The sequence below is a fragment of the Podarcis gaigeae genome (assembly GCF_964106915.1).
Source record: "Podarcis gaigeae genome assembly, chromosome: 1".
NCBI classification, from domain to species: domain Eukaryota; kingdom Metazoa; phylum Chordata; class Lepidosauria; order Squamata; family Lacertidae; genus Podarcis; species Podarcis gaigeae.
The window spans coordinates 46,508,881-46,521,792 of record NC_139678.1 but is presented as its reverse complement, the minus strand read 5'-3'; the positions used below and the strand labels follow the sequence as shown (position 1 = coordinate 46,521,792).

Here is a 12,912-nt window from a genome sequence, read left to right as displayed (position 1 = left end):
GTGATGATCAAACTTCAGGAATTGTGGCTTGTTTAACCTGTGTTGTGTTTGAGAACCGACAAGAGCAAACCATGTTTTCAGATTCTGGTTTGTTTTCATCCCCTAGTTTAAACAGACCATAGTTCCCCAAGTTGGGAGAACATGGGCAATTCCTCCCTTTAATAGCTAGACTACACTACATCATCTTTAACTGTGTCTCTGGGTAACTATTTCCAATTACTTTCAATTAAGTTAGCACTTCTAAACATTTTCTTCAAATCGTATCTGAAGGTGGGAATGTAAATATTGTATCCTCTTCAGCTAGTCTGAATAATAATTGGAAGCTTTTGTACACACACCAACTTTTCACTGCCATGGAAGATTTCTCTCCCACCTTCCCCTTTATTGTAATGTTGTTATCTGCCACTCATAGGAATTCACAGCCACTGCCTAATCTATCTTATTTTCTTATGAATCCCACCTATCCAACTGCGTTCTTGTTAGTATTTCCACTAATGAAAAAATATTTCTAAAAATATGATTATTATTTTTTTAAAAATCAAGGATAGAGCCCTTCCTAGTATAGAATATTGGAGTACAGATTTTTTTGCTCTGAACATGTTGCATATAGTGGGTTTCAGCGTGGTGTTAAACTGTTTGCAAATCAGGTGGCACTAAGATTTGCTTGCCTAATATTAACCTGCCAATGTTCAGCACATTCACTGGTAGAATTCTTTTGTTCTCATGAACCCTAATTTATAATCAATAAAGTATGTTGTACATACCTATGCAAAGCAGATTCCTTGGATTCTCTTTTGCAGTTACAGAATGTTGCCCAGAAATATACTCAAAGGGTTTGAGACTCGCTTCATGAGCGCTGTGACCTGCTCTGTTCCAGTCTTGCATGAATTTCTGCAGCAGGGACTTGTAAAGTTGCCAGCTGGGTGCCTGTAGATATCTTCAATTCATTAAGCATTACACTCTTGATTTAGCGGTTAGATAAGAGACTCAGTTTGAAAAGCTGTGCTTCATTCATTTTTTGGCTCCAGTGTGGTGCCTCCTAAGAAGTGACATTCTTGCCTGGAGAAAATCGCACTCCACTAATCATTTTAGCAATAGAAGGGATGTGTTGCAGCCTGCTTGCTTTAAACTAGAATTCAGTCCATTCACACTTCCAGTCCGCCTTCTGCATTATCTTGGAGCCCTTCAGGCACTTGTAAAAACCACACTAAACCTGGATTAATTAGTCCAGAATAAATCCATTCCCTGCTTCTGACCTAAATTGCTAACTTCTTATAATTGCAACTTCACACACTAGGGCTTCGGGCAATTCACCAGGATGCCTAAAATGTTTAGCAGGGCAGAGTGCATCTTTATCCCAACTCCCAGTATGCCAGTTGTTTCTTGAAAGTTTAATTGAGCTGGAAGACTAAACCCACATAATTTAAAAAAAATGGGTATCAAGTGACTTCAGTAGAAAATATCAGATCACGGTGCATTTCAAGCTAAGGCACTCTTCATTGTAGGTTACAGTATGACATTACAGTGGTGCCTCGCAAGACGAAATTAATCTGTTCCGCGATTTTCTTCGTCTAGCGGTTTTTTCGTCTTGCGAAGCAAGCCCATTGACAGCTTAGCGGATTAGCGCTATTAGCGGTCTAGCGGCTTTTAGCGATCAGCTGAGAAGCGGCTTATCAGCGGAACAGCTGATAAGCGGCTTAGCGCTTAGGGAAAGGGTGGAAAAAAGCGGGGGGGAAACGCGGGAACTCGCAAGATTTTTTCGTCTTGCGAAGCAACCCCATAGAGAAATTCGTTTAGCGAAGCACCTCCAAAAACGGAAAACCCTTTCGTCTAGCGGGTTTTTCGTCTTGCGAGGCGTTCGTCTTGCGGGGCACCACTGTAATAATAATAAAAATGAACTCAATCATACATATACATACTCAATTATCTTATTAATAGAGAGAAACAATTTAAAACATCCTTCAAACATGAGAAAATTGATAACCATATAAAGCTCCCATATAGTTTTTAATAACAGTTTTTGTATTTGGGAGAGAAGACTGCACCCTGTACATAATTCAGCAATAAGGGCAATTGTTATGTAATTCAAAGTGTATATGTCTACTCTGAAGTAAGCCCCCTTGGGTTCAAGGGAACTTATCCCAAGTATGTTTGTATAGGATTGCAGCCTAAATTTATTTGATTTTTAGTTTGAATAAAGACCATCTATTATTACTAGCTACTTTCTTATAACTTACTAAAAACAGTGGTTGGTAAAAAGTCTTTCTACTGTTCTTAATGAACCCAAGTGGTTTTAGGGTTTTTGGACTAAGAAATGTATTTTTTTATATAGTTACAATTGAAAATTGAAGAATTCATAATTCTTGCTAACAAAGTATGTAAAAGGTTCCATTCTTTGCAACAACATACAGCGTTATACACTGGATGTTAGTGAATTAAAACTGAGAGTGTCACTTCCCTATCTATATAGGCCAAGCTAGACAGTGTAGTTAATGTATTTTGGTTTTATTATTTAAATAGTAACAGAGGAGAGGCAGGGAGATCAGTACTGGGACTCCACCATGTTGAAAGTGTATGGCAGTGCACTTGGTCCCAGAAAGAAGGAAGATGATACAGCATGGCGATGTGGAGGGGAAGAATGAGAGGAATGAGGGGTGGGAAGTAGTGTCAGATATAGGGAAGGTTGCAAAGCAGTGGGATGGATGGATGGGGGTGAGTTGATAGGGGCATTTGTTCTATGTGGAGAAGTAATTTTACACAGGTAGATAACCAATATATTTTAAGTCAAGTGCATCTATTTAACTTTCTGTGGCAGCCAGCCACATACTGTTTCTAACAGGATATGTGCTTTCAAGGAATAGGGGGAAAGGAACTTGTAAGAGGACGAAGATGCTGGCAATCAAACACAGTCTGTTAGAAGCCTCTGTTTCTAAATCCACCATGTCTAAACCTGGCAGCTGGAAAGCAGAGCAGAATCACAATAGTGCAGTAATGTTGTTTTATCTTCTTAAACTCTTTATTTAGTCAAATAAATAGGTTTCTGTGCCCAGAAAGTTGTGATGAGACTCCCAGAATATAGCAGCCACTTTCCTCTGGAAGTATCTAGCAATTATTTTATTCTTTTCAGGTACCTTCATGTTTCAATAGGTCCCTTATTTTCAAATCTGTAAGTTGACAGCTATGTGCAGAATATAAGGGGAAACAAAGATAGCAAGGGTATAGAACTAGGGCGTAGAATTTATAAATTAAAGGCTTCTGCGGATCTTAATGGTCTTAATAGTGGAACAACCTAACGTAAGCATTCCCCAGGTTTTTAGAGGAAATTAAAAAGTTTGGGAAAGTGGCAAGCTTTAAAATAAGTGTAGAAAACACTAAAATGTTGATTAAAAACATAGATGAGCAGTCGAAAGAGATTCTGGAAAGGTTGTCTGGCCTAAAAATAGGTTAAAAAGGAGAAGTATTTGGGGATTTGGCTGACAGTGAGAAATCCCAACATATTTCAAGATAATTATATTAAACTGTGGAAAGATATTAAAAAAGAGATAGAGATACGGGAAAGAATTGTTTCCCTATTAGGTAGAATTTCAGCCTTTCAAATGAATGTATTACCTAAGATGTTGTTTTTATTCCAGTTGATCCCATTTGTCAACAACCTAAACTGCCTCAGAGAATGGAAAAAATATATTTCTAAATTTGGCAGGGGGGAAAGTCTAGGATTAAACATAAAATCTTGATTGATAAAAAAGAAAGAGGAGGCTTTGCTCTGCCAGACTTGGAATTGCATTATGAGGCAGCTTGTTTATGTTGGTTAAAAGAATGGATTGTATTGGAAAATGCATATATTTTAGACTTGGAAGGCCATGATTTAAAGTTTGGCTGGCATGCATGTCTTTGGTATGGGAAAGCAAAAATTTATAAAAGAATTATATGAAAATGATGCATAGATGGTATTTAACTCTGAGTAGGTTAATGCCTCAGTGCCTAGGACTTGCCGATCGTATGGTTGGCGGTTCGAATCCCCGCGGAGGGGTGAGCTCCCGTCGTTCGGTCCCAGCTCCTGCCCACCTAGCAGTTTGAAAGCACTCTTAAGTGCAAGTAGATAAATAGGTACCGCTTTATAGCGGGAAGGTAAACGGCGTTTCCGTGTGCTACGCTGCTGCTGGCTCGCCAGAGCAGCTTCGTCACACTGGCCAAGTGACTCGGAAGTGTCTTCGGACAGCGCTGGCCCCCGGCCTCTTAAGTGAGATGAGCGCACAACCCTAGAGTCGGACACGACTGGCCTGTACGGGCAGGGGTACCTTTACCTTTTTTAGGTTGGTTAAGATGTGCAAAGTAGAATTAGATCTGTGTTGGAAATGCAGAGAAATGGAAGGAACATTTTTTCACATGTGGTGGAAATGTAAAAAAGTTAAAGACTATTGACCTACAATGCGTTAAAAAAATGTTTAAAACAACATTCTCAAAATAAATAAATAAATGAGACCTTTTTGTTAGGAATAGTTCAGTCTAAAGTTCTCAGTTGTCAGAAAAAATTGTTTATGTATGCAACCACGGTGGCTTGAATTTTGCTAGCCCAGAGATGGAAAGTGAGCAAGATCCCTAGTAAGGAAGATTGGCAACTTAAGCTGATAGAATTTGCAGAAGCAGCAGGTTTAATTTATAGAATAAGAGAGCCAGAAAATTTTTATTCAAAGAGAAGTGGAATTTTTTTGCTGAATATTTTGAAAATAACTGTGTACAATTGAAAACACTGGTAGCATTTAGATAAATTCAGCAGTATGGGAAATATTTGAAGGGTGAAAAATGGAGAAACGATTAGATTGGTTATAGTAAAATATGCAGGAATGAGAGATAAGTAAAATGAACCATGAAAGGGGAAGAAAGGAAGTCAATTGTTACATTGTATTATGTAAAATGTTTGTTTTGAGATGTATAAAATTGTTATAAAAAGGAAAGAAAACTTCTTGAAGTGCTAAATGTCCACAGTATTTTCCGTGAAATGTTATATAATAAAGTTACAAGATCATTTCTGAGCAAGTGCAGAATTTGATCGTAGATGGCATTATTTGAGCATCCAGACAATCTCCATTTTTATTTTCAGCAAAAAATTATCTCATCCTCAAACTGCAAAGACTAGCTTGAGCAATTCCTGGACTAGTAAAATATTTGAAGCCAAAGGGGAATTGTGGCCAGTAGTTGTAGCTTTAGTACTTTGAATTGCTTTTTGCCCTTCTTCATGACTTGCAGAAGCAGAATATATTATATAAAATAAGCAAATATATCTATCTTGTCTCATTTGCATAATCACACAATTCAGCGTGGGTTTGTTTTTGTTTTTTGCAAAGATTTAAATGTGTACAGATACCCATAGCCCTTAATAATGATGAAATAAGGGGTACCTAATTTTGTAGCAAGTGAACTGCCTGCTGCTCTTACTCGGATGCTGAAAATTCTAATGCCCAGGGCAAATGTTCTCATTAAAAGTGTTCTTATTTTGGCAATGCAAAGCATCAAATTGGTGGCACATTTATTATTTTATTACCTTTCAGAATAGAAATCGTTTGAAGACAGGTTACATGTAGCAATGCATTTTTTGAAACTAAACAAAATCAACATGCAACAAGTCATCAAGACAAGTCACTGGAGAAATCGGAATAGGATTTGAGGTGGTCCTTCCCATAGTTATGCCTGCGTTGGGTGCCTTCTTCTATGAGGCTATTTAGCCACTAAAAGGAAATCTAAAATAAAGTGATTTCTGTTCTAAAATTGTACTATTTTCAAGAAATCGGTTCGGTTAATACCCTTTTGAGCTCACATATTGTATAGAATTTTTATCTCATACCAACACATTTTGATTAATTTGGTAATTCCTTGGAATGTCAATTAAGTCTGTATTCTGCCATTATGCTGGTCCTGGCTTTTGATACTTCGAGTGATCTTTACAGTCAATAGAATATTCATAGCTCTTTTTTCATTTAAATATCACAGCCTTTCTCTGTTTAATTAAGTTCTGCTCTGTTATTGTCCTCCTGTTAGATGAAACTTTTTAAACAGAAGCAATAAGGTTGTTACTTCAGAGAGCTAGGCTTAAAAATGCAATATGTACGTTCTGGGTTTTAACATTGGCCAAGGCACAGGTTCCACACACTGTTTGTCAGGCTACCTGGCACCTGCATAAGCTCACATTTTGAATTGTAATATTGGTGATATTTTATACATGCCAAACAAACCAGCAGACTCCGCAGTGCCAAGTAAAATTAATGTGATGCTAATACTTCTTGTGGACACAGCTGGGCCACCGGTCGAAGCTGATGGAAGACACTCTGAGCCACTGAGGCCACCTGAGCCTCAAGTGACATCAATGGATTCAGAAGTACCCCCAAGCCACTCCTTCACAGGGAGTCTAACCTCATCAAGAGCAGACCACCGCCCATCCATCTGTGGTTGCACCCAGAATGGGGGACTTCGGCCTAGGGAGGTTTAGTTGGCTCCCTTCTTGATGCTTTTGCATTACCTTGTGAAGGCCTGTTATTATTCTGACAGGCATTTGTCTTCCCAGGTGGCTGGTTGATTTTGTTTAATTTTGTTAAATAAAAAAACTTTTTTTAACCTGCTGACTTTGTTCTCCAATATAATTCAAAATATCATGGTTTTATTGTTTTGTATTTCTTACTGACGTAAGCCACCTTGAGTGACTCTTTTGAGACAGAAGTATGGATATAAATGAAATAAACCAGCCAAATATACTAAGCGCTATCCAATTTCCCACATATTTTGCTCTTCTGAAATATGTCTAGGCATCTATTGAAGGGATTGTTTTGTGGTTTCTCTCACACACTACTTTTTATTTTATTTATTTACAACAGCAAGGTATCAGTATGCTCAGTACAAAGTATGCCTCTTGTATTGGTTGGCATTCCAGTGTGTATCCTCAGGCAACCATATACGTTTTCAGGAGTTCAAAAACAGTGAATAGATTTTTAGAAAATGAAGTGAATAGTTGTTTTGAATGAAATATGTCTGCCCTCTGCACCCAATTGGTTTGAACCCTGGCCCTGGATTTTTGGAAATTGTTTCTCTTACGTTGACTTAACCTTTCCACCCTTTCTTCTTGATTTGCATTATCGTTGTTGTTGTCATTTGTAACAACTGATTGTCCCCTGAACGTTTTGTCATAGTGGCATATTGTTTGTTTTCTCTAGGTTTTACTTTTTACTGCGTGGATGCTGAAAATGAAGTTCATGAATTTGCCAGGATGCCATAAAGCTATAGTAGGTGCTTCTTTCTTTCCCATTGTACCTCTTATATGCCAGATCCATATGTGTACATGTGAAACCATATGGCTTCATTCCTAGGCTTAAATCAAGACTTTGGTTCTACAAATAGAAGGAGAGGAAGGTGACCTTGGCTGGTTTTCCTCTTCCACTGCAGCCTGTTGCATTGCAATCTCTGAAAACATGCTCTAGAGAGTTGGGGAACAGTGTGGGAAATGACACTGAGGACTACAGGAGGAGAGAGGAATAGTCAAGTGTTGCCTCCCACTTCTTCAGCCCCCAGGATCTCCCTGCTGGTTCAGAAGCCTTCAGGGTGTAATGAAGAAAAGAATGGGCATTCCATTTGTGAAGGGGAATTCTGGCTCCAACCCATAGGATGGGGAATTGGTTTAGGCCAGCAGGCCAGATCTTTACCTCCTTACTCCTGTGCCCCAACCAGTGGCGTAGCGTGGGTTGTCAGCACCCGGGGCAAGGCAAGTAATTTGCGCCCCCTAACCCGTGGATTTCCGCCCCCTAACCGTAACCCCCAGATGGTGCGGCCAACCCCCCCTGCACCCCCCACGCTACGCCACTGGCCCCAACTTCGACAGATGGGCAGGATGTCAGTCAACTGATGGTACAGTGACATCTTGGTTGGAAGTCCTGGAAGTCCTGCTCCCTCCCTGCCTTGCAGGCCTTTTTCCACCTGGCCAGGAGGTATGTCCTTGACTGACTCCAGCTACGAAAGCTGAGACTGCTGAACAGTATCTTGGGCTAGGGGATTGTTTAGGAGGGTTGTTGGCGGGGATTGTTGCTGCTGCTGCTGTTAATATTTTATATCTTTATTTTGGATCTTAGGATCTTTGTGGAAGTTGTTTGATTTTGTTGCATACTTTTTGAAGTTTTGTTTATTGTTTATGACTAGTTCTGTTATATTTGTAGTTACGTAGTTTTTATATGTTGTAAGCGACCTTGAACATGGTTTTAACTTTGGAAAGGTGGCATACAAATAAAATGACTGATTGACATCAGGTGATTTGTTTTCCTTTTCTCACATGGTTTGACATCGAACTGTTTGACCCAATGGACTTGCCGATCGAAAGGTCGGCGGTTCGAATCCCTGCGGCGGGGTGCACTCCCGCTGCTCGGTCCCAGCGCCTGCCAACCTAGCAGTTCGAAAGCACCTCCGGGTGCAAGTAGATAAATAGGGACCGCTTACCAGCGGGAAGGTAAACGGCGTTTCCGTGTGCGGCTCTGGCTCGCCAGAGCAGCGATGTCACGCTGGCCACGTGACCCGGAAGTGTCTTTGGACAGCGCTGGCCCCTGGCCTCTTGAGTGAGATGGGCGCACAACCCCAGAGTTTGTCAAGACTGGCCCGTACGGGCAGGGGTACCTTTACCTTTACCTTTATAGGGCTTTGCAGGCAACACCAATCGGCTGATGGTCAGTGCTTGTGCCTTTGCAGGCAGCGACCATCATGGCGCTTGTAGGCATAGCTGATAGTTGGCTCTTGCAACTCCCTTCTGTACAATTGCAATGCTCACCTATTAACTGATTGGTACCATTTGCAAAGGTACAGGGTTTTTCAGGCACCTTTACCTGTCCCACATGACAACACCTTGTGGACCAAATGCGGAGGCCTAATTAGGCATTTGGGCAAAAGGTTCCTCATCAGTGCCATAGTATATGATTAATTTTATTACTGTGTGTTGTTCTAGTGAGTTGTAGAACATACTAAAATACATATTTTTGTTGGGTTCAATTTAAGTCTGGACATCTGAAATAAAATCTGGGTTCATCAGCAAGAAGGTTGATTAATTTCACCTTCTGTGAAATAGCACACTGCTCAGGCAGTTCACTTGAAATGCAAATCTTCTTTTTATTTTTAGCAAACAATTAATCCCTCACAGGGGAATGTGGGTGTAATTGTCAAATCTAGCAAAGGACTGCTATTAAGCCAACTGCAACAGCAGGTGTTGGGTGGAATCTCCTCCAGCCCTTACCAACTATTGTGCTGATTTTTCATTCTTAAGATAGCCAGATGAAGCTCAAACAAAAAGGAAGGTGTTCCATGTATTCTTCCTTTCCTCCCTTATTTATTTTGATTGTTTGGGAGAAGGTTCTCTCTCTACCTTGAGGTTTTGAGTCTTACTGATTTCCTCTTCTGTATTTATGAAAGCAAAATTAGTCTGTGCGGTAAAGTTGGGACAATTGATTTTGAAGAAGGGACTTTAATTAGACATATGAAAATGAGTTTTTAGTACAGAGCCTGGGGGCCTGTTGGCTGCATCAGTGCCAGGAGGATACAGTTGCTGGAGTTACCTTCTTTCTCTGCTTCCCATGCACTCCCTACAGTGTGCTTTGTGTAGGTGTTTAACATGTGTGTATTGTCTAAGAATATACTAGCCATATTTAGAACTGTCAGAATTTCACTGGATTTATATTCTGAGCCAAAGTATATGGTTCTTTCCAAAGGTGGTAGGATATCCTCCAGAAGACCATAACCTTTAGATCATTTTCAGCCCCCTCTTACACCAGAGGACAGGGCTTAGAGCTTCTCTTGGCCCATGCTTTGGACCTGAAAGCCCCAGCTCATTATAGGATAGGATTGAGGATATCTTTCTGTTTCTCTCTTTGCCCTGTCCTCCACCTTCCTTCCTTTCTTCCTCTTTCTCTGTGGCTTATAAAGCAGAAACAACCTGTCTCCTGCCTCTGTTCTTCTAACCTCACCCTCCTGACATGGGTGGGGAGAAAACAGCCTCAGCATCTCTTCCAGCCTCACCACAGGAGGCTTTGCGCTAGCAGACATGTTTCTGCTTGTGCATGAAGAGCACTTGATTCCTCCAACACTGATTCCTCCAACAACATGCAGCCCCCTCTGCCCCCAAAAGCTTCTCTTGCTCATGGGGATAACAGAATGGGATACGCCATAGTGGGCTGGTGGGATTGGGGACTTGATGAAAATGACTATTTCAGCAGAAACAGCTAGCCAGAAGTCCGCTAAAGAATCTTGACTCTTGGACTCCGCTGGTTTTGCAATTTCTGATGACACCTCTGCTGTCCTACTTGCAAAAACATTCAGATGTGCTCTTTCAGCATGTCAATTACATGTCTATATAATGTTGTAGTCCAGAGTGATGCAGCATTTATAGTAATTGTGGCATAGCATGTTTTTGAACCTATCCCTGACTTGTACCTCCTGCTCCCAAAGTTTCCAGAACTAAAATTGCTGCTATAGAAGATATTTTCTATACAAACTTTGTGGCTTCTTCTGTGAATGCAGTGAATGTAGAAACTGCACTTTAAGATAAATTTGATGAGCTCTCCTTGATTTTATAAGAGGTGTTTTCTTTTATATTTTTCAGTAGCACGTCAGGTCATTTCCTCCACTTCTCCAAAATGTTTGGACTATGCTCCCAATTTTGGATAGGTTTTCTTTTCATTCTCTTGGCATTGTGTTCCCCAAGCAATGCTCATAGCTTCTGCTGTTGCTTTAATCAGTTTAGCTGTCAGTATTACAACACGAAGTCAAACCCTACTTGAAGTTGGGGCAGGGACAAGGTGAGATACAAAGCAGGTGCTGGTGTTCAATATCTCCTCCTACAAGCCCAGAGGGCAATGTGCCAGCTGAGTTTGCTCTGGAATGGAAAAAGATTATTCAGGAACAGGTGGGTTCTAAACATCATTATAAGAGATTGTGTTGTCAAGTTTGAGATGGTGCTCAGAGAGTGTTTGAGGTCTTCCAAAGCCACAGTTAATGGAAAAGTTGCTATAATCGCAAGCCAAGTGACAGACACTTAGGAAGTTACTGGCATCTATTTTATAGTATGTGTGTTTTTTCTGATTTCTGGAAAAAACATATTAAACTTCAAACTGTTAAACAAAATTGTCAGATTCTGGTCCTTTCACATACGGTATAGACCCTATCACTGATCGACTGATAGACTTTCAACCAGGCTTCTGCCTAGTCTGATCAGACCTGTTCACAGGAGATTTCTCCACTTCTGCATCAAAAATCAGCACTCTCTAATATTGTGGCTTGCACTATGATCTTTCTACCTTACCCTCTCTGCCTGTCACAGAAAATTAACCAATATTCTGGTTTAGTGGGTAGCTCATCTCCACTAAATGACTATTCACATATATCCTTTTCTAAATTATCTTCTCATCATCAGGAGCTCAGTTATACTAGAGGACCTTGATCAACTGGGAAAATAGCCAGATTCAACCAGTTTATCCAGCACCCAGGAATTATTATAGGCTCAGTAACCCACAAAATATTTGTCCACAGGTAGTGATCACTGGCTATTCTTGTTTGTCAATTCATTTAGGACAGTCAGGAGTGTCATGATCTTGGGTACTGAGCCTTTTTAATTCAACAGTCCCATGCGCTGAAATTCTTCCATGAACTCTTCTCTACTCTGGAAAATCCCATGTATGGGAGAGACAACATAGTCCTAGGGATTGTCTCTTCTTCTTTTTCTACATATCTGCTTCCTATTCTGAGGTGGGAACACAGCCCACATCAGAACGTGGAACAGGAAATAGCAGGGACATCAGAATGTGGAACAGGAAATAGCAAGAACAACTCACAAAGACCCAGTTAGCTAGATGGAATTATTTAACTTGAACATGTTTTCAAGTAATGCTTCAAACCATGAACCAGTTTTTGAATTGGCTAATAACAAAGATCCCGAAGAATAACCATATGTCTGCCTCTGATACGTGGGCAAAGTTCTCCTTTCTATTTGGCAGGATGATAGACAACCAGTTCACAAAATGATTTCATTCACATTTGATAAATGGTTATCTGATTCCACTCTATGTTGCTGAATATCTTCCTTGATAATGTGATCATGATAGTTTGCTGTACTATATTGTTGTACTTTCACTGATACAGAGTACAGGCATAGTTCTAGTGAAGCAAGTGAAAAAGCAAATGTATGTAAAAGAAGAAGCTAGGGGCCTAGTCTTTTCCCAGTAGCTTCTCACGTGTATTTAACAACAAAAATAGTTGTTTCTGTACAGATGAAACTTCTCACTTGTCCTGCAAAGCACATATTTTCTATTTTGCATTCTGTATCCCGGTAAAAAGCACGACACAAGGAAACACTCTCAAATATTTAGAGCAATTTCTGCTTTCAGGTACTTTGGTATGAAATATAAAGTCAGTTTCTAAATATTGCCATGGATATTGTTTAGGGCTAAGGATGTCCGCTCTTAAATAACGGGTGAGTGGGTGGTGTGTATGCGGAGCTTGAGAGCAAAAGGCCCTTACACTCCCCATTACCATCATATGTCACACCAGGATGCAAATGAAAAGGTAGGCAGCGACCTACACAAGAGCATTCTTGGCATCCTGAAGGACTTGACTGCTGTGAAATAATAGGAGACGGAATTAGCTGTTTGATTAGCCAGTTGACCGGCTTCCTCACTTGGTGCTTTGCAAAATCCACTCAGTTGAATGCTTTTCCTTTTTACATGCAAATGCATGTGCACACAAGTGCTGTCTCTCATTTGCTCGCATTAATTATAAGTTTGGTTAGTCTTTGAGATGCCACGAGGCTGCAGCAGACTAAACACAGTTACTCCTCTGGAAATTAATTATAAACGTATCTGTGACAACTTGAAACTACTTTTGAGTGAAATCAACCCATGT

At 40.3% G+C, this 12,912-nt stretch overlaps 1 protein-coding gene across 8 annotated transcripts in view; it reads left to right on the top strand.

Moving 5' to 3' along the window:
- The window catches only part of SIPA1L1 (signal induced proliferation associated 1 like 1), a 162,717-nt gene that overhangs the window by 83,649 nt on the left and 66,156 nt on the right, over window positions 1-12,912 (top strand). For 7 of the 8 annotated variants that reach the window (XM_083746254.1, XM_083746253.1, XM_083746251.1 and 4 more), the window contains one exon: window positions 7,203-7,271. The exons of the other annotated variant lie outside the window; for it this stretch is intronic. The gene's annotated coding sequence lies outside the window, so the exon portion shown is untranslated. The remainder of the gene's footprint in view (window positions 1-7,202; window positions 7,272-12,912) is intronic. 8 annotated transcript variants of the gene reach the window in all.